At 35.3% G+C, this 21,463-nt stretch overlaps 2 pseudogenes; one reads left to right on the top strand and one right to left on the bottom strand.

Annotated features, from left to right (window-relative positions):
• Window positions 1–395: 395 nt before the first annotated feature.
• LOC141701851 (phospholipid:diacylglycerol acyltransferase 1-like) lies at window positions 396–18,781 on the top strand (annotated as a pseudogene).
• Window positions 18,782–18,892: 111 nt separating this feature from the next.
• LOC141701859 (uncharacterized) lies at window positions 18,893–21,090 on the bottom strand (annotated as a pseudogene).
• Between the last annotated feature and the right edge of the window lie 373 nt (window positions 21,091–21,463).

The following is a 21,463-nucleotide window of genomic DNA, read 5'->3' on the forward strand; positions in this document are numbered from 1 at the left end:
GCAGATTGAGTCACGAAACACGAGAGCAGCCATTAAAGGCCTTAAGCTCCCGAATCTTAGTATTAAATACAGCAGGTAATAATCTTAGTTTTTTATCCATAACACTTGTGTTAATGATAATCAAGTTAATTGTATCTCTAGTTACTTGATCTTAAAGTACATTCCTTTAGTTTAAATTTTGGGAATATTTGATCCTCTTAAATGCGATTGAACTGACATGACAATTGCTTACAACATATTTGCAGATTATTAATCCTTACATAGCTTTCTTATGGATCATTTCCAAATTGACCTTGGCAATTGTGGAAATAACTTCTTATTCTTGCATCAGGAATGTTCTATTTAAGTAGGTACGTGACCAGACCTTAAGCAGTATAAAAAGTAACATCGAACTCATGGTAGCTACAAAGGGTGGGAATAAGGTTGTCGTAACTCCGCATTCTATGGGTGTACTATACTTCCTGAATTTTATGAAATGTGTTGAAGCACCTGCTCCAGTTGGTGCTGGAGGTGGGTCAAATGGGTGTGCCAGTCATAAATATCAGTGGACCCTTTTTGGGAGTACCAAAAGCAGTCCCCGAATTATTCTCGTCAGAAGCAAGGGATATAGATTTAGCCAGGTTTTTCTTCCTATAAATATGTTTGGCATTTGTTATCTGATACAGTATGCAGTTGATAGTGTTAATATATATCAGTAGGTTTAGTTTGAACTGTGACATAACTAGTAAATGTATAATTTTAATTATGTGTCATTTGTTTACCTGTGAAGTTCCCAACATAGAAAGTAGATATTTTGCTTTAGAGATTGAAATTAGAGGTTTCTATCTTGATCTAGATGACTGAAAAGAAATTAATATAGAACAAATCCAAGAGCCTCTTCATATGAGCTTTCATGTTAAAAAATAAAGAGGAATACTTTAATTAGAGTTCTCTTGGAGACTTTTTAAAAACTTAAGAGTATGTTCTCTCTTCTCAATCTTAAGGGGTTCAACTTAACTTATAATTAGTATTTTGATATAGGATAAGGGTTAGGGAAGAATTAAGTAAGGGGGATAAGGGCTAATTATGCATAGAATCACATAAATTCGCAGATTCAATTCATATTAATCAAACTCTATTCCAATATGGGAAGGTTACAAAGTTTACAGAGATAATTAATTACTTGGGTGACAAGTAATTTTCTAAAACCAAATCGTTATAAATATCTACTAATTGAAAAAAACAAATCCTTCTATTATTCTAATAAAATAATCTCTTCCTAATAAATATCCTTAATATAATTAAATTGACCAAAATTATAATTACTTTCAAATCTAATTATTAATGTATAATATATAAAAATAATTTAATTACTCCTTGTTCCAAATCATATTTTTATAATAAACTAGTAAGATATACCCTCTCTCACTCTCTCTCTTCATCATATTTTTATTATAAATTAATAAGTTATACTCTCTCTCTACTTTTTTTTGTATTTTAATAAGTTTAAGTTACATTTAATAAAATAAATTTGAAGGAGTAGATATAAAATATTATTGAAAATGAATGTCCACTAAATTATTAAGAACTAATAATTTATATTATTTTTATGAGTAAATTAAGAGTCTCTTGGAATGTTCTTAGTCATTGAAAGTAGAGTCTATATAAGGATGATCTATGGTACTACTTTGTTTTTTTTCCCTATTTCAGTTTTATTACTGTCAAAAAGAATATGTAAACCGTTTCTAAGTTCAGATAAGATCATGCTTTTCCATATAAAAAGTATGATAATTATATTTGTATTGGATCAGCGTGGTTTGTTTTACCGCCTTCAACCAAAATGCTTGTTTTTTTTTACTTTTATCAAATACATTAAGTATTAACTGATGCAGATGAGGGTTTTTTGACATATTCCTCGAACAATTTTCAATATACTAACACAAAACAATAGATTTTTTATATGAAAATTTCCATGAGTTACAAGAAGTAATTACTATTTATAATGAAACTACACAACCTTTCCTAAATAAAATTTAACAAAAAAGAATGGAGTTCTGTACTAAAAAATAAACATCAATTCATTCTTGAACTTTTCAGGTCGCATGGATTTTTAAACTCTACAACATGTAATGAGTGAGGATGACTCGAACGTGGGATTCAACAATGTCTATGTTACCAAAAGGAGGGGACACCATCTGGGGAGATCTTGATTAGTCACCAGAGGAAGTCTACAAATGTGGTGCACATAAGTTAATGTATAATGAACCATCTGGGAGCCGCTTCAGTGGCTAATTTTATACCATTTTTACCAAAAGAAGGATTTGGCACTTGAATCCTCATAAAAAATTCAGAGGATGGAATTCAGGGTAATATTTAACCTTCTGTGAGCCGCTTCATTGGCCAATTTTACACCATACACAATTTTAATCAACAAAATATAATGACTGCTTACTTAGCTTGCCTGGATGTCAGTTTTACAGTAAATTTGATTAGGAGATTAAAAAAAAGTGGGAGAATAGTCTTTTTGAAGAAATCTTCCTTGTTAATCAAGTCTCTTTACATGAAAGAGGATTTTGATATTGAAACTCTTATTTTTTATATTATGTGTGGTTTCTACCCCTTGTAACTAGGACTAGTGAAATCCATTATCTTGGATTATCGAAGCTGCTATTTATGGAAAAAAATACCTAATGAATTTATGTTTGTATCTTCGGTATTCTTTATGTAATGCTTATGAATAATTTGTATTATCTAAGTAAGATGCGCGCATCGGGAAGTCAGTGTATTACATAGAGTTAGGATCCCGTGTACTTGAGCAATATAGGTATAAGCACTTGTCTTGCATACCTCCTAATTAACTAGTACTAAATAATCTATTATTTATCAGTTAAAGTGTCATGTCATGACTATTGCATGTTACTACGAACCTTTAAATCTTCTTGAATCTCGATGACAATGTTCTTTTTCAGGGAGTCAATTACAAAAAAACTGAAATGCTCATGCTCAAAATTGCCTCCACTGAGTCTTGATTCTTGAACCCTTGACCTTTGGTCATAGGGGATGAAGGATCGCTGGGCCAAGCCTCATAGTTATATGAGTTAAATGCATACTGTGTACCTCTAGTTTTCACTTGATCTTGAACCCAGATATTGGTAACACAGATTATATATGTTAAATGATAATATACAGTGATATGCCTCACTGAGTCTTGAACCCCTGACCTTGGTGATAGAGAATGAGGGATATTCGCTAGGCTAAGCGTAGTAGATAAATGTCAACTTTTTTCACTCCTTTTGTCGAATTAGAAGCAGTACATTGCAACATCTCATCAGGATGTCATTTAACAAAATAAGAAAATAATCAGGATGTCTACAAACCTCAGGGCCTGGCATTGGGTAACACAGATTATATATGTTACATGATAATATACAGTGAAAGGCAATAACCTTGCAAACACATGCCGTGATGTATGAACCGAGTACTGTGATATGGGCATTGGGGGTGTCAAAGCAGTTACTGAATATAAAGTTTTATACAGCTGATTCAATTTTGGATATGCTACATTGCGTTGCCCCAAAGATGATGAAGCGTGGAGGGTCTCACTTTTCATACGGAATTGCAGACAATTTGGACGACATAAAATATGAAAATTACAAATATTGGTCAAATCCCCTAGAAACAAAGTAAGTGAATATTGATTTATCATTAGTAACATATTGTCGACTATATCATCTCTTTTCTTTATAAATTTGATGGGTTCGGGAGTTGAACTATTATATATATGTGTGTATTTATTGTTTTAAGACCTATATATGTGACAAGCAATATCTTGTGATTCATTCCATGTTTTTTCTTTCTTATTTTTTAGGTTTCCTAAAGGTCTCTCTATTGGTGTTTTATTTGGTTTACTATGCGAATCTTGAGTACTATAGCAGCATAATTTTCAAGCCATGCATAATTATCCCATTTGAGCAACAGAGGTTTCTAATATGCTTAAATTCAATTATTCAAACTTCTTAAGCGCTGTCTCCACTAAAGATACATGCGTGACTTTTTTTACTGTTCATTACAGCCTGAGGTGGAGATTTTTTCTATATATGCAGTTGGAATTTCAACTGAAAGAGCGTATATTTACAAGCCTAGCTGTGACACCCACTTATTAAAATAGAAGGAGGTATTACTTAAATTTCATAAACCAAACAGAGTACTAGTATAATCTCTAATAAATATTTAAATTTAAATAACGTTGGAAGTATATAGATCTAATCAACAAAATATAGGGTATCTCTTCATCACACAGTCCTTGATCCCTTTAGGGACCTGTCAGGAAAAAAAACGGCATGAACCAAATGCCCAATACGGATTTGGATTACAGTTTATAAAATAGAAAATATGGAATGAATATTTCACAGTTTATAATAAAATAATAATTTTAAAAATATGTATGGATGAAACAATAAAGGGTTAGGATATTTCATACCGAGATTAGAACAAATACACATACACAATCATAGGGTACCTAATGCGTCCGACAGAATGAATAACGTGTACGACATATACAACGTCACCATAAATCAAATCACAAATCAAACCCTGGGGTGCACCCACGTATCCTGAACAAATATCAAATGCGCAAAAGCTCCTCCCAAGAGCTATCAGAAGGATACGCCGTGACCAATCACATTGTCACGGAAGTGTCATGTCACTGGTGCCGCAATGACATGATTGTAGTACCCCTACAGCTGGTTAACCCGGCATACCCTATATCTCTAAGGGTCCAAATAAAATAGTTTCACAAAATTTAAAATTACCTGATACAGATATATCAAATGTTCTAAACAGATTTGTAACATAAATAATTTCTAAAATCACAGAAACAAGTATGTAAATATTTTGAAACGGAAATTAGACAAGTATTTAAACATTTCAAAACAAAACTAAACGGATACTTTAATATTTGAAACAAATCTGACACATATAATTTTGAAAAAGAACGGAAAGATATATTTAAATATTTTAAAAAGATTATTTGAGATTTTTAATTTTGAAAACCACAGATGAAGTAGATTTTTAGATATTTCAAAACATATTTTAAAATAATTTTAAGAAGTGAAAATATCTGAGGCAAATAATAACGGAGCGAACAGAGGGACGAACATATTTATCATAATAAGAGTAACACTGAATAAAAAGGGATAGAATCCGGACCTCGAATACATCAAATAAAAATACTAATTACATCCGCAACTGATTCACTAATTTGCGTCCTTTCGATCTAACAACAAATTTATAATTTATTATTAAAACACATTCTTTTTATACTATTAAATCCAGGTGCATGATTCATATCTACCTAATTAAATAACATTATAAATATGTGGACAACTTAATTACTCACGGATAAACATGACACAAAAGCCAAAAATGTGCATATACATTCTCTATCAAACTAACAGATGCATATAACAATTAAAATAAAACAGTAATAAATAGGATGAACATAAAATATGTAAATATATAATAACTATTATAAAATCAAAGTTCTTGTACAAATGCCTATGAATTTGTAAAATCATTAAAATATGTAATTAAATATTAAATATCAAAAAAATATGCTTGGTAAAATCATGTTAATGATCAAAACCACCAACTCATGCTAAATTAGAAAACACATTTGATTTTAGACATAAAATCCAACTTATATAACTTTAAATATATTAATCAAAAGACTAGTAAAATATCTATACTAATATTATAACAAACATATTACATAAAATTCTAGCTGACTTTAATATGACTACGACTTTGAAACATGTCTTGCAATTCACTCAAAATACCTGATTTCCTGTATGTATATAATATAATAACATTAAAACTTAACACATGATTTGAATTGGATGATACAAAACAAGTCTTTTGACTACGAGGCATAAACAGGGATGGGCAAAAAAAATCAAAACCTACTAGTGCTATCACTACAAATTGTAATTGATGATATAATATAATGAAAACTATATGCCCAAGTACCGTATCAAACAATGATAATGAATAAAATATTAATATTAGTTATATTTGTAGTACCTGCCCAAGTAGCAGCTTTCTAGGGTTTTTTTAGCTCCCCTGTGTTTGTCCGACATCACCGCATATATTTCTTTATATAGTTTTAAAGTTAAATATCCTATCATTATTATAATTATAATTTTAATGATTAAGCAAAATCATTTTTTTTTCTTTTCTCTTTAACAAATATATCTAATCACATATGCAAAATCTAATCCCAAACTTATTATTATTATTATCTAAAATTACGGATATTACATATATACCCCTAAAAAGAATTCCGTCCGCGGAATCAAATGAAATTACATATTCGTACCTTAACCGAATGAACAAGATAATTATGATTGATACAATCTTCTAATATTTAAGTAGTCTAAATAAATCATTTTTTCAAAACTTTAACAAACTCAAGTGATACTATATCTCATAGTCAAAATTCACTATTCTGGAGGAAAAAATTACTTCGGCTCGCTCCTGACAAAACTGAATTATGCTAAATGAAAAATATTAGTAACTTCACGAAATTGACACGTGAAACACATTTATACACACAATAATATTGCTAACCTACAACGAACTTCCTCTTTAATATATATCGAACTATGGGTAGGTTCTATGAAGTCCCCTATTTTATTGGAGTCCTTGGAGTTCATATATATTCTGCAAGTAAAATATAGCTTAAATTGTTGCAAAACGTATTATTTTTTGAATGATATTCTACAAATATCACAATTTTATTGAAAATCTTGCAGATTACATAGATTTTACAAGTAGAATGTTGCGAAATATATTATTCTATAAAATATGCTTCGTTTGCAGAACATAAATGTTCATGTTGCAGAACATACATATTGTACTTGTAAATATAAAAGATTTGCATGATTTAATTGAAGTAGAACATGTTTTGCAAGATAACACGTTTTAAATGATATTTTATTTACAAAATTTAGATGGACTCCGAGGACTCGAATTAAAAGGTGGACTCCATAGAACTTTACTCATTGAAATATATCTTGAACTAAATTAATATTCTATAGTTAAATATATACTACTCTTCCAAACATGAATACATGCCTAAGCAAAATCCTCTGATCAATATCACCTTAAACTGTGTCATCTTGCATATAATTCTCTAACGTACCCTATTAAGGTATTCCAAATCTTTATTGCCAGGATACTGGCTAGTACTAGTATAATAAAAAAAATTAATACTTGTAATCTTCCTCTAATGGGAAAGTACCACCACCTGGCATCACTTGTGATGAAAATAAAATATATTATAAACTCTTTTAATCAATTTAAATATATATTATATGTACACCTCTTTTTTTGTAAGAAATAAGATCACTGACTACGTTCATTATAACAATATTAAAAAAAATGAGTTGAGAGTGACTTAAGGAATATATACCGACAACAAATGCATACAACTTAAATATATAGATAATAATTAATGAATACCTAATATATTTATTAAAGTAAAATTTTCAAAATATTCCAGATCAAACATACTATTAATAGCACTTAGCTAAATCTACAAACGAATTTCATAATTATTGCGCTGGTATTAGGCATACCTATATTTTTTTTAACATAAATAAATAAAAGGAATTATCCCGAGTTCAACTCCAATAATTTTAGTGTAACTTAAAAAATTAATGGATAGTAACTATATGATGATGGGACTGCGTTATAGGCTAGTACTCAATTTGTTTTTCTTTTATATACAAATGACATAACCAAAGTAGCTAGACTAGACCTTTCTAAATAACCACACTCAACCAGGAAAATAAAAAACGTAGAACTTTTGAAATAAACAAATAATCACTTCTATTTCTATAAATCAATCAAATAAATTTTCAAATAAATAATTACCAAAATTATTAATTACCACAACCAGAAGTAATCAAAAGTGAACCAAAAATAAAAGAAACATAATTAACTCAATACATGTCAAATCTATACTTAAAATGTAACATATTATTTTTTTTTTTTTAAAATTATTTTATGGCACCTACTGTCGGGTTTGGTGCAGCTATTCAACATGTTGTGGGAGATTCTAAAATAATTTTCATCTGACAAATTAAAAATAAGAATTAAATATAAAAAAAAAATTATTGGCAGATTTCATAAAATAGAACGCTATAGACTGAGATTAAAGCTTGAAACATTTTTTTTATAATAAACCATATAGATTTCTTCACTGATATTTAAACACTGATATTTAAATACAGTTTTTTTTATGACCATGACAGGAAAACAGAGCAATACACCAGCATACATTAAGACTGCCAAACTTATGCACTAGTAACTAATATTACAACTGACCAGATGACAAGTTCTAAAATTCATGTACTCCATTATTAACTAATAATCTCCTGTACTAAAAAAAATAGAAATTTATTATACTATAAAGTTTTATTAAAACCTCTAGTTATGAGAATCATCCTAGAAATCAGTTCGCGTAATATCACTTGAAGCTTTTCGTCTTAATTTTAACAACTCAAAATAAATATACATATAGAATATTATATGATCTAAATTATAGAACAAGTAGCAAGTTACATAGAACTACAGTCAAATATATATTTTTTTCTTTTGAAGTTATACCAGTATCAAATTGAGTATTTCACACGGATAATATTACCAGTACCAAATTTATGCAAACATGTTAACCAAACCAACTTGGTAGAAATTAATATTTTTCTTAAATAATTATACTTATATTTCTTACAAATAAATACATATTCTCAGAAGTATAGTGATGAGCCAGAATTGAACATATTAAGTTTAACAAAATACTTAAGCTCGTACATTTAGCTCGTAAAAATATGATTTGAAATACAATAAACTTAATGTTATATTAAATTAAAATCTACTCACACAAATATCATAACTTTATTAACAACATTATAATTAAAGTAAATATATAATATATATTTATTAACTATACATAAGACTTTGAAGGTAAAAATATAATGTAATAATTTTAACAAAATAAATGAAAACAAACAAAGACCCGCATGCAGTAATTAAATTCGATGTTAATCATCTTTATTAACATGATACGATTGAGCATATCATAACTTTATTAACAACATTATAATTAAAGTAAATATATAATATATATTTATTAACTATACATAAGACACTACAAGAAAAATGGCCGTTTCCTACCAAGATTTTCCTACCAAGGAAATCTGGTAGGAATTGCTCCATTATTTCCTACCAGGTCGAAATCTGGTAGGAATTGCTCCTGATGGGGCCCAGATCTTGAACACGCAAGCACCAAAACCTACCAATATTGGTAGGAACATCAATTCCTACCAATATTGGTAGGTTTTGATCGAAAAATGATACCAAAATGACCCCACCATCCATGTCATCAGCTCTCACCTTTTTAAATCAATTAAACTTTATTTTAAAATTAATCATTTTAGAGATATTTCCTACCAAATTTGGTAAGAACTTAAAATCTACTGATATTGGTAGGAAATAATGAAATCTTTATATGGATAGGACCCCACCCTCCATATCAGCAGTCCCCGTATTAACCCGGCGGACTATGTCTGCCCTGATGACGAGGCTTTGCTGCAGAGGTTTCGTACCCGAGTAGTTGTCTTGGATCGCATCCCTCAGGACCCGCTTCTTCCTCCTCCCGAGTCGTCTTCCAGGCCTGCTGAGGATGACAGCTCTTCCTCCTCCTCCGAGACGACAGAGACTTCTAGCGAGAGCGGAGGGGATGACGATATGGATGCCGAGGGCACCTCAGCTCCTTAGAGCTTTTCCAGCCCTGCGTGGCTTATTTACTTTATCTTATTTTCGAGACTTTATTTATCAAACTTTTGTAATATTTATTTGATCCATTTCTATTTATCTAATTTTATGCTTGCATTTCATGCACTTAGTTTACTTGCCTTGCCATAGAGATTCAAATATATTTCGAAAACTTTCTGAACTTCATAAATTATTGGGATTCATCCCTTACACAAGTCTTAATAAACCTCAAAATAAAGCTAAAACATGTAAATCCTAAGCAAGCAAAGCTTCAAGGTGCTTTTCAACCTACTTTTCACCTTGACAAGTGAGAATCATGTTCAATTGCTTCACACATAGTAAACCTTCAGGTTTTGTGCATGCCAAGTTCTCGGAACTTCAAAACCATCCATAGTCTCCAGTTTGTAGATTCCTCTACCTTGAACACTCTTGACCTTGTATGACCCTTCCCAATTTGGGGCAAGTTTCCCCTTCTGCCCTACACCAGAAGCTTCTACCTTCCTCAAGACTAAGTCACCCTGTTTAAAAAACCTTTCTTTAACTCTTAGGTTGTAGTAGAACGAAGCCTTTTCTGATATTCCACTATCTTCGCATGTACCTCATCTCGCACTTCATCAATTAGATCCAGGGCTAACCTTTGCCCTTCCTCATTTTCCTCAGCATTGAAAGCTTGAATCCTGGGGGAGGAATGTGATATCTCTACAGGAACAACTGCTTCTGCCCCATATGCTAACATGAAGGGAGTTGCTCCAGTCGTGACTCTACAGTTAGTCCTATAGGCCCATAGTATAGGGAGTATTTCATCCACCCAGTTATTCCTCGACTTCTCCTTACAATACTTCTTGAATTTTTCATTGTTTAATTGTGTCCCATTGTCAGTGACTAGGATGCGGGGAATTCCATACCGGCACATGATATTTTTCCACAGGAATTGTGCAACCTGCTTAGTTGTGATTTTGGCCAAGGGTTTGGCTTCAATCCACTTAGTAAAATAATCAATGGCTACAATCAGGAACTTCCTTTGTGTCGTGGCCATGGGGAAAGGCCCAAGTATATCCATTCCCCATATAGCAAAGGGGATAGGTGAGTTGATAGAGGTCGACATCTCGGGGGGTTGTCTAACGACAGCTGCATGCTTCTGACAGCGGTCACACCTTTTCATATATTCTTTGGCATCAGCCGTCATTTCTGGCCAATAGAAGCCTAAACGGGTTATCTTATGAGCTAAGGCCCTGCCCCCCAAGTGTTGCCCACAAATACCTTCATGTACTTCTTCAAGAACCAAGCGTGCCTCATCAGATCTGAGACACCTTAAGTAAGGAACCACAAAAGATCTTTTATACAAAATCCCATCTATCAAAGAGTATCTTAGTGCTCGAACGGCCAACTTCCGTGCTTCCGTAGCATCATTTGGCAACCATCCGGTTTGAATATGAGTCTTAATGGGATCTATCCATAACGTCCCCAGACCTATAGGAGCAACAAGCTTAATATCAATGCTCCGTATCTTCAGAACGCGAAAGTACACACTTCCTGAACTTTCCTCTATCTCAGATGAAGCAAACTTTAATAATGCATCTGCCTTAGCATTTTCCTCCCTTGAGATGTGCTCAACATGTCATTCATTGAATTGGGTCATCACATCCCTTACTAGACGAACATATTTAGCCATCGTATCATCCCTTGCCTCAAACTCCCCCTACACCTGGGATATGACCAGCTTCGAGTCTCCACAGACTTCTAAGTTCTTGACTCTAAGTGTCCCTGCTAAGCCAAGACCAGCTATCAGAGCTTCATATTCTGCCTCATTATTTGTGGTTGGGAAGTCTAACTTCATGGCATACTCAATTAAGAACCCATCAAGGCTTTGTAAAACCAAACCTGCTCCACTTGAATTTGTTTTTGATACTCCATCAAAATAGAGAACCCAATATTCTTTCTCCTTATCATCCTTTTCTTTGTCCCCCTTATCAACTTCCTTGTCTTGAGGTATGGTATCTTCCTGCCCCCGACTTCTTGGTTGGGAATGGTACATTCCACCATGAAGTCAGCCAATGTCTGGGTTTTTATCGTCGTTCTTGGCTTATACTTGATGTCGAATTCTCCCAATTCTATTGCCCACTTAATCAGCCTTCCACTAGACTTGGGACTATGAATGATATTTTTCAGGGGTTGATTTGTTAACACCTCAATCTTGTGAGCCTGGAAGTAAGGACGCAACTTTCTTGAAGCCATTACCAAGGCTAGAGCAAATTTCTCAATAGTTGAATAATTCAACTCAGCACCATGCAGAATTTTGCTGACATAGTATACGGGTTTCTGGATTTTCAGTTCCTCCTTAACCAACACAGCGCTCAAGGCACTCTCTGAAACGACCAAGTATAAGTATGAAACTTCATTCAAAGTTGGCTTGGCCAACAACGGGGCCTGAGCCATATATTTCTTTAATTCCTCAAATGCCTTCTGGTTTTCCTCACTCCATTCAAAATCTTTGACCTTCTTTAAGGACTTGAAGAACGACAAGCACTTATCCCCTGACTTGGAGATGAATCGTCCCAGCATAGCAACCCTTCCTGTGAGTTTCTGAACATCTTTGACAGTTTTTGGTGGTTCCACGTCCAGGATTGCTTTTATTTTATCGGGATTGGCCTCGATCCCTCTCTTGGAGACCATCAACCCCAAAAATTTTCCAGATCCTACTCTGAAAGCACACTTCGTAGGATTTAACATCATCTTGTGGTACCTCAGGACCTCGAAAGCTTCCCTCAAATGGGTTATATGATCAGTCTTTACCAGACTCTTGACTAACATATCATCAACATAGACTTCCATATTCTTGCTAATAAGATCCTTAAAAATTTTATTTACCAACCTCTGATAGGTGGCTCCTGCATTCTTGAGACCAAATGCCATAACAAGATAATAATAGACACCAAAGTCAGTAATGAATGATACCTTTGGAATGTCATCCTTGTGCATCTTGATCAGATTGTATCCACTAAATCCATCCATGAAGCTCAGCATCTCATGCCCAGCAGTGGCATCTATTAAAGTATCAATCCTTGGTAACGGGAAACAGTCCTTAGGACATGCATCATTCAAATCAGTGAAGTCCACACATATCCTCCATTTTCCATTGGCCTTCTTCACCATTACAGGGTTTACTAACCACTCCGGAAATTGAATCTCCTCAATGAAACCAGCCTCTAAGAGCTTCTCCACTTCATGTTTTATAGCTTCATGCCTCTCTGGAGCAAAACTTCTTTTCTTTTGCTTCACTGTCTTCCGATTTGGGTCCACATTCAGCTTGTGATTAATCAGTTTGGGGTCTATGCCTGGCATATCAGCCGCCGACCATGCAAATACGTCACTATTTTCTTGCAAAAATTTCACCAACTTCCCTCTAAGGGGCTCCTCGAGTGTGGCTCCAATAAAAGTTACCTTCTCAGGATCTTCGGGGGCTAAAGGAATTGAAACCAAGTCTTCTGCTGGCTTTCCTCTTTTCTCATCATTCTCTCGGATATCCAGATCTTCAATAGGGAGAACCTGCCCCCCAACTCCATCTGCCCTCAAAGAGGCCACATAACAACTTCTAGCCATTTTTTGATCTCCTCTCTCTTCTCCGATCCCATCCCGGGTGGGAAACTTCATAACTGAATGGTAGGAAGAAGGGACTGCCTTGAAGGCGTGTATCCCTGTTCTTCCCATAATAGCGTTGTAAGTCGAACTAGCCTTCACCACCACGAAGTCCAACATCTGAGTTGCTTGACTTGGTTCATGTCCAATGGTTGTTGTCAACTTGATTATCCCTTCTACGGGGCACTCCACTCCCGCAAATCCATATATCGGCATATCGGTTGGGGTTAATTGGGAGTCGTTATATCCTATCCTCAAAAAGGTATCATGGAGCAAGATATCTACTGAAGCACCATTATCCACAAGTACCCTTCTCACTGGGTTGTTCCCTATTATCGGGGTTATAATCAACGGGTCGTCATGGAGAAATTTCACACCCTCCAGATCAGAATCATCAAAAGACATTGTTACTCCTGTCCTGGCCCTCTTCGGGGCTTCCCCAACAATATGCATAACTTCTCGGGCATACGCTTTCCTGGAGTTCTTGGATAACCCAGCAGCAGTTGGTCCTCCAAAAATTGTGTTTATCACAGGCCCTCGGGGTCGTAGTCCTCCGAAGATTATATTTATCACCGGTCCCCTAGGCTGAGGATTCCGCCCCTGATCGTCTTGGTCCCTCCTACGATCTTCAAAGTTCTTCCTTCCATTGTTATTCATATCCCCTCCATCTCCAGTGTACTTGTTCAACCTCCCTTTTCTAATAAGGAACTCAATTTCATCTTTCAGTTACCTACACTCATCGGTGTCATGATCAACATCCTTGTGAAATCTACAATACTTGCTCTTATCTAGCTTGGCAGGATCAGTCTTCAAGGGCTTAGACCAACGAATATCTCGATCTTTCTCGATTTTCATCAAGATCTGGCTTCTAGGAGCATTCAGCTTAGCGTATTCAGTGAACTTTTGCCCAGGTCCTCCCTTCTTGGGGGTTGAATCAAGATTTTGCTCGGTTCTAGGATACTTGTCCTTAGCGATATATTCCAGGTTAGTTTTCCGCTTCTTGCCTCCAGTGGGCTCACTACTTACTACGGTCTTCCTCATGCTCTCTTCCACCTTGATGTACTTCCCGGCCCTATCTTGGAGCTGCACATGCTTTCAGGGGGGCGCTTGGCCAAGGACATCTTGAAGAACTCATCCCTAGTTTCTCGTTGCAGTGCTATCATGGCTACCTTATCATCAAGGTCCGGGACTTTTAAAGCCTCCTTTTTGAAACGATTCAGGTAGTCTCTCAAGGATTCCTTTGTTCCCTGCACAATTATCATAAGAGATGCTGAACTTTTCTCATGCACTCTCCCGCTGATGAATTGCTTAATAAAAGCCTAACTTAATTCTCTGAACGACCCAATAGAGTTTGGGGGCAAACGACTATACCACCTTTGAGCCATACCCGACAGAGTTTGAGGAAAGGCCCGACACTTAATAGCATCATTCACGGGCTGCAACAGCAGTGCATTAGAGAATGTCCTAACATGATTAGCGGGATCTCCCGTGCCATTATAAGCTTTGATAGTTGGCATCTTGAACTTCCTTAGGATATGGGCATTCATTATTTCTTCAGTGAAGGGCGGAGTAGGATCATCAGGATCTCCAAGGGGAAGAAGATTGCTTGGATCAGCCCTTGGGATAACAGCCCTTCTCTGTATTGGACCATCCAGGTCTATGATAGGAGGAGGATTTCTCCCCCTAGGGGGTAATGGGGGTCTAGTGGTCTGGTGCGCCTCCAAGTCGCGCCTCAGCCTTTTGAATCTCAGCCTCGTGAGCCCGGATCCTTTCCAGCACTTCTTGGGGATTCGTCCCTTGGGTGCTTCTAGGAGGTTGGCTACCATCAGCCATCGGCTCTTTACCAGCACGTCTCCTTCTTGGGGCTACTTCATCATCCGAACATTCAGAGTCTCTCTCAATGTAAGGACCAAAAAATTCCTGATCCTCAGGGATAGGAGCCAAACCTCGTATGTAGGGGGTGATCGCCCTCGTGCTTCACTCCGTCCAGCATGTCCACTTCCTCCAACCTCAGGGTAAAGGGGCATGCCATAAGGGGGGTTAGTAGTCACAACAGTTGAATACTCGTACCCGATGGGTCGAGAATTCACAGGTGCATGTAGTTGTTGAACTTGGGGATTCGTACCTTGAACAACCGAGGGAATCGTCCCTTGTGGCTGAGGTTCAGTTACCCCTATCTGGGCTTCTTCTTGGGTGACTTCATAAGTTGAATAAGGAGATACCTCCATGGTTGACGAAAGCACTTGGGTTGTCCCCGATGGTGTTCCTTCCTCAAGAGCTCTAATTGTTCTCCGTGTTCTCGCCATGGTTGTTGTTGTGCCGTCCCACAGACGGCGCCAAATGTTGAGGATTGAAAATTAAGGTATATAATTGTTGTATTTATTACTAAGAAACGTGAGCTTCGAGGCTCGATTTGACTGCTCTTGTGTTTCGTGACTCAATCTGCCTTAACAAGATGCCTACGTACCTTGCTGATTGCCAAGGATCAAGTCAAAAAATGTAGTTCTGATTTGTGGGGTGATGCCCCTTATATAGATGTTGGGAGTCCTTGAATTGGACTTGGTATAGAAGACTTGGTGGTCAAGTCTCTGAATTAGAATGAACTTTGGAGTCCTAGGAAGTAGAAAGCTGATTCTTTATCCCATGAGGTTCTTTCGAGGCCAATCTATAAATATTTATATCCCCACTAGGACTTATCTTAATAGCTATTTTTCTCCCTTATTAATTAATTATGAAATTAATTAATATTCAGGGTTTTGAGTCTTCTTTGTTCCATCAGGCCTGATCTGGTTCATCAGGCCTGATCAATGTGTTAACCTTTTTGGTCTGAATGTCATACATCTTCTAATTGGGCCTTGTAGCTCAAATCATGTGTAATTAAAGCAATATTAACTACGTAATCATGATTTATTTTCTTCCCTATAAGTGACCAAACCCAATTTATATCTATGATAGACTCAATATACATCGTTATCAAAATCAAATTATCTCATGTTAAATATACCATAAATTATCTAAACACTTTCAATAATGAACAAACATATCATATACGCAAAAACTCCTCCCAAGAGCTAACAGAAGGATACGCCATGACCAATCACACTGTCACGGAAGTGTCATATCACTTGTGCCGCAATGACATGACTGTAGTACCCAACAGAAAGATATATTCAAATATTTTAAAAAGATTATTTGAGATTTGTAATTTTGAAAACCACAGATGAAGTAGATTTTTAGATATTTCAAAACAGATTTTAAAATAATTTTAAGAAGTGAAAATGTTTGAGGCGAATAATAACGGAGCGAACAGAGGGACGAACATATTTATCATAATAAGAATAACACTGAATAAAAAGGGATATAATCCGTATCTCGAATACATCAAATAAAAATACTAATTACATCCGCAGCTGATTCACTAATTTGCGTCCTCTCGGTCTAACAACAAATTTTATAATTTATTATTAAAACACATTCTTTTTATACTATTAAAATATAACAATAAATTTATAATTTATTATTAAAACACATTATTTTTATACTATTAAATCCAGGTGCATGATTCATATCTACCTAATTAAATAACACTATAAACATGTGGACAACTTAATTACTCACCGATAGACATGATACAAGAGCCAAAAATGTGCATATACATTCTCTGTCAAACTAACAGATGCATATAACAATTAAAATAAAACAGTAATCAATAGGAAGAACATAAAATATATAAATATATAATTACTATTATGAAATCAAAGTTCCTGTACAAATGCCTATAAATCTGTAAAATCATTAAAATGTGTAATTAAATATTAAATATCAAAAAAACATGCTTGGTAAAATCATGTTAACAATCAAAACCACCAACTCATGCTAAATTACAAAACACATTTGATTTTAGACATAAAATCCAACTTATATAACTTTAAAAATATTAATCAAAAAACTAGTAAAATATCTATACTAATATTATAACAAACATATTACATAAAATTCTGGCGACTCTAATATGATTACGAGTTTGAAACATGCCTTGTAATTGACTCAAAATACCTGATTTCCTGTATGTATATAATATAATAACTTTAAAACTTAACACATCATTTGAATTGGATGATACAAAACAAGTCTTTTGACTACGAGGCATAAACCGGGATGGGTGAAAAAAATCATAGCCTACTAGGGCTATCACTACAAATTATAATTGATGATATAATATAATGAAAACTAAGTGCCCAAGTATAGTATCAAACAATGATAATGAATAAAATATTAATATTAGTTATATGTTCTTGTGTTGATATAGTACCGAAAGTAAGTTATTTCACTTGATTATCAAGCCATGCGGCTCTAATTCCCCTGTTCTCTTGCCCAAAACCGCTTTTTAGGGTTTTTTTTTCTTCTCCCAAGTAGCCGCTTTTTAGGGTTTTTTTAGCTCCCCTGTGTTTGTCTGGACATCACCACATATATTCCTTTATATAGTTTTAAAGTTAAATATCCTATCATTATTATAATTATAATTTTAATGATTAAGCAAAATCATTTTTTTTCTTTTCTCTTTAACAAATATATCTAATCATATATGCAAAATCTAATCCCAAACTTATTATTATTATTATTATTATTATTATTATTATTATTATTATTATTATTATTATTACCGATATTACATTAGCTTTGCTGCTGAGTGCTACATTCCATTTGAAATTGATAGATCTGCTAAGGGTAAAAATGAAGAAAATTGTTTACATGGTGGAGTTTGTTCTGTTGATGGCGATGAAACCGTTCCAGTTTTGAGCGCAGGTTACATGTGTGCTAACCTGGAAAAACCCGGTTCAATCTATCAGGCATCCGTACTTACACAAGGGAGTTATGTACATGCCCCACCGGCCAATCTTCTGGAAGGCAGGGGAACCCAAAGTGGTGCTCATGTATTGTTGATATAATGGTGAATTTTACATTGATAGAAGATATTATACGAGTAGCAGCTGGGGCGACGGGAGAAGACATCGGAGGAGATAAAGTTCATTCTGATATCTTTAAGTGGTCTGCGAATATCAAGTTAAAATTATAGAGATTCCGACAGCTAATTTGTGAGTATGAAACGAAGTGAAATAAACAGCTCCTTAGTCCTTTGTTCTTACCTCTATTGCTTGATCATTATTACAATTACAAGTTTCTTTTCTCAGAATTCAGGACGGGTCTTGGCAGCTTTTGCTAACATGATATGCAGATAGTAGAATGCTTAATAAAATAAGCCATTGGTGAAAGAAGTCATCCGATTATAAACCCTGTTACAAAGGATAAATATTATTCACCTTGTGATCTGTGAGTTCACTTGCTCAGTATAATAAATTTACTTAAATATCATTTATAGATGGTAGTTGATAACAGAATTCTTTTAAAAATTACCATGTTAATATATTGTCATCGGGTTGTTGGATATTACATTCCAACTGGCGTTGTGGTATGATCGGTTAATGTAAATATGTTGAGCAATTTATATAGTCGGCGAGTGTAGATATGTTGAGCAATAATATTTACATCAGTTTGTTTTTGTTTTCAAGCACCTGAAACAAGTGATCAGGTTGTCATAATCTTTTAAATGGTTCATGCTGATCGTCCAAGACTGAAGAGTGCAATATGTGCAGAATCCTTTAGGTTAATAAAAATGAGGCTTCGACGAAGCACACAAATATTACCGGGCTCAATATGTACCTCTGAATTGTACGTAAGTATAAGAATTAGTTGTATCCAGAGTTCTTGCTCATTTTAGACTTTGTTAGGCAGCTTAAAGGTATGGGAAACAAACAGAAGTTGAATATGTTGGTGGACTTTGAGACATAACTATTGCCTTGCCCTAATAGAATCTATTTTCACCAATCTCCATTCATCTCTCAATCTTGCAATGAAGTTATCGGCCTTGGTATTAACATCCGGACTCGGACAAAAAAGTGAGCTGCCTGCATTTGCTCCTCCATCCACTGCCTTAGGTGACTCCCTCCTTGATGCTAGTTCAACATCTTCTAGACCTTGAGCCTTGACCACTTTTGATCCTCACAAAATCACCGCGTGCTTCAAATTTCACCTGGCGCATTTTAAATGGTGGTGGAGGCGGTGGAGGAATAGGCATCAATGACGATTGAGACCCTAGATTTTCATAGTAACTGCTCGTCTTTGTCAGCAATGGTGGTTTTCCACGACGTGATTGTGGAGGCAGAGGCGGCGGTGATGGTGAAGTTGAGGAGAAATGCTTACTTGTGGTTGCTGGTTTGAATAAATGTTTGAGAATTGATGACTGTGGTAGTGGCGGAGGTGGTGGTGGCGGCGGCGGCGGAAGGGAGGTGGAATTAAATAGCTTAGTTTTACTAGCGTTTTTGAAGATGTTGAAGATAGAGTTTGGTGGCAGAGGCTGAGTGGAAGGAGACTGAACCGGTTGAGACACTGAATGAATTGTTTTGCTTTTATTTCCTTTTTTAAACATGTTGTGAAAAACTGATGGTGGTGAAGGCGGTGGTGGTGGCGGCGGTTTTGACGAGTTTGCAGGTGGGAAAGAGGTAGTTGCGTTACTGTAAATGTTTCTGACCTTGTGCTTCTTCTTCTTTGTACGGTTATATAATGATGTTATTGCTGTTGCTATTTCCTTTGTTGCTCCGCTCTTTTTCCTTTCTAGCATTTCACTCTTCTGCTGATGCCGTTCTGTTGCTTCTGGAGGTGGTGGCGGAGGAGCTGCTTCTGGCTGTAGTGAAGAGGACGGCAATTTACTATTATCAATTTTATCCAGATTAATATGACTCTCGGTTCGCATTTTGTTATTCTCCTTCTTCCCGGATCTCTTAACTGATCTTCTTCGCTTCAAATTAACCGGCCATGGTAGCAGCAGAGCTTCTTTTGGTTGTTGCGGTGGCAGATCTTCTTTTGGTTCTGGCTTCGATTCAGAACTCGTAGGTGGAGCAGCTAATGTAATTGCCGGTGGTGGAGAGCGAGATACAAAAGTATCAACAGGGATGACAATCATCTCTCTCCACCGCACTACTCCGTGAATATTCCCCCAGCGAGCTATGGTAAATTTTAAGGTCAAAATCATCATAAAACCGATACCGGGTATTTCCTGCCTTCGATCTGGATGGGAGCTGCTACTCCGCATTAGCTTACCAGCGCCAGTTCCCGGTACACTCACAGGAGAATTATTATACAATTTTGGATCACTATAATCATCCTCGAACCCTTGACTTGAAGAAGCGGAATCAATTTCAAGTACACGATTATTAAGCGTTTCCGCGGCATTGGAGACTAAAGAGTCCTCGTTGTTTTGTCTTAGAAAAACACCGCAAAGAATAGCAAACAAAACAAGTATGATATTGAGAGAATCCCAGCCTTTTTTAAGTGAATTAGGAGTTATAAAGAATTGAGAAGCATTGGCAACCAGAGGAATGAGTATGAAAGCAATAACTAATAATGCAAGTATTGGAACCAGTATAATCATAGCCCCCGGATTTAAGGTTGGAGAAGATGACCGACGGCGTTGTTGACGTAATATACTAGTTGCCGGAGGTTGGAACCAAAAGGGTGGTGGTGCGTCTCCTTCGTGGTCCATGAGTTTGGTATAAGGGAAAAAGGAAAACAGATGTGTATTGTATTGTATGCAAACTACAGCTGCATAATATGTAGTAATGAAATGAAACGAATGGTCACTACTCACGAGTATAGTTCATGTTTGGCATCATCTTATTTCTATCATTTATGGCTAAATGCTTGTTTTGAATTTGGGTGGCCTGTTTTGCTGATTCGGTGCAATGATCATTTTTTTAACATATATGATGAAAATCAGAAAGTACGTTCAACGGTACAATCTCTTTTTCAGCCCATTTTATCAATCTGACCTTCTTTACCATTTCTTTCCTCTGTTTTCACTTTGTTTGTTATTTCCTTCCTTTTCTCCCTAAAATTAATTAATTTTATATATTAAAAATTTGCCTATTTTCTATTATGATTTTTTGTTGAAATT

This window comes from Apium graveolens, chromosome 2 (assembly GCF_009905375.1).
Source record: "Apium graveolens cultivar Ventura chromosome 2, ASM990537v1, whole genome shotgun sequence".
In the NCBI taxonomy this organism is placed as follows: Eukaryota; Viridiplantae; Streptophyta; class Magnoliopsida; order Apiales; family Apiaceae; genus Apium; species Apium graveolens.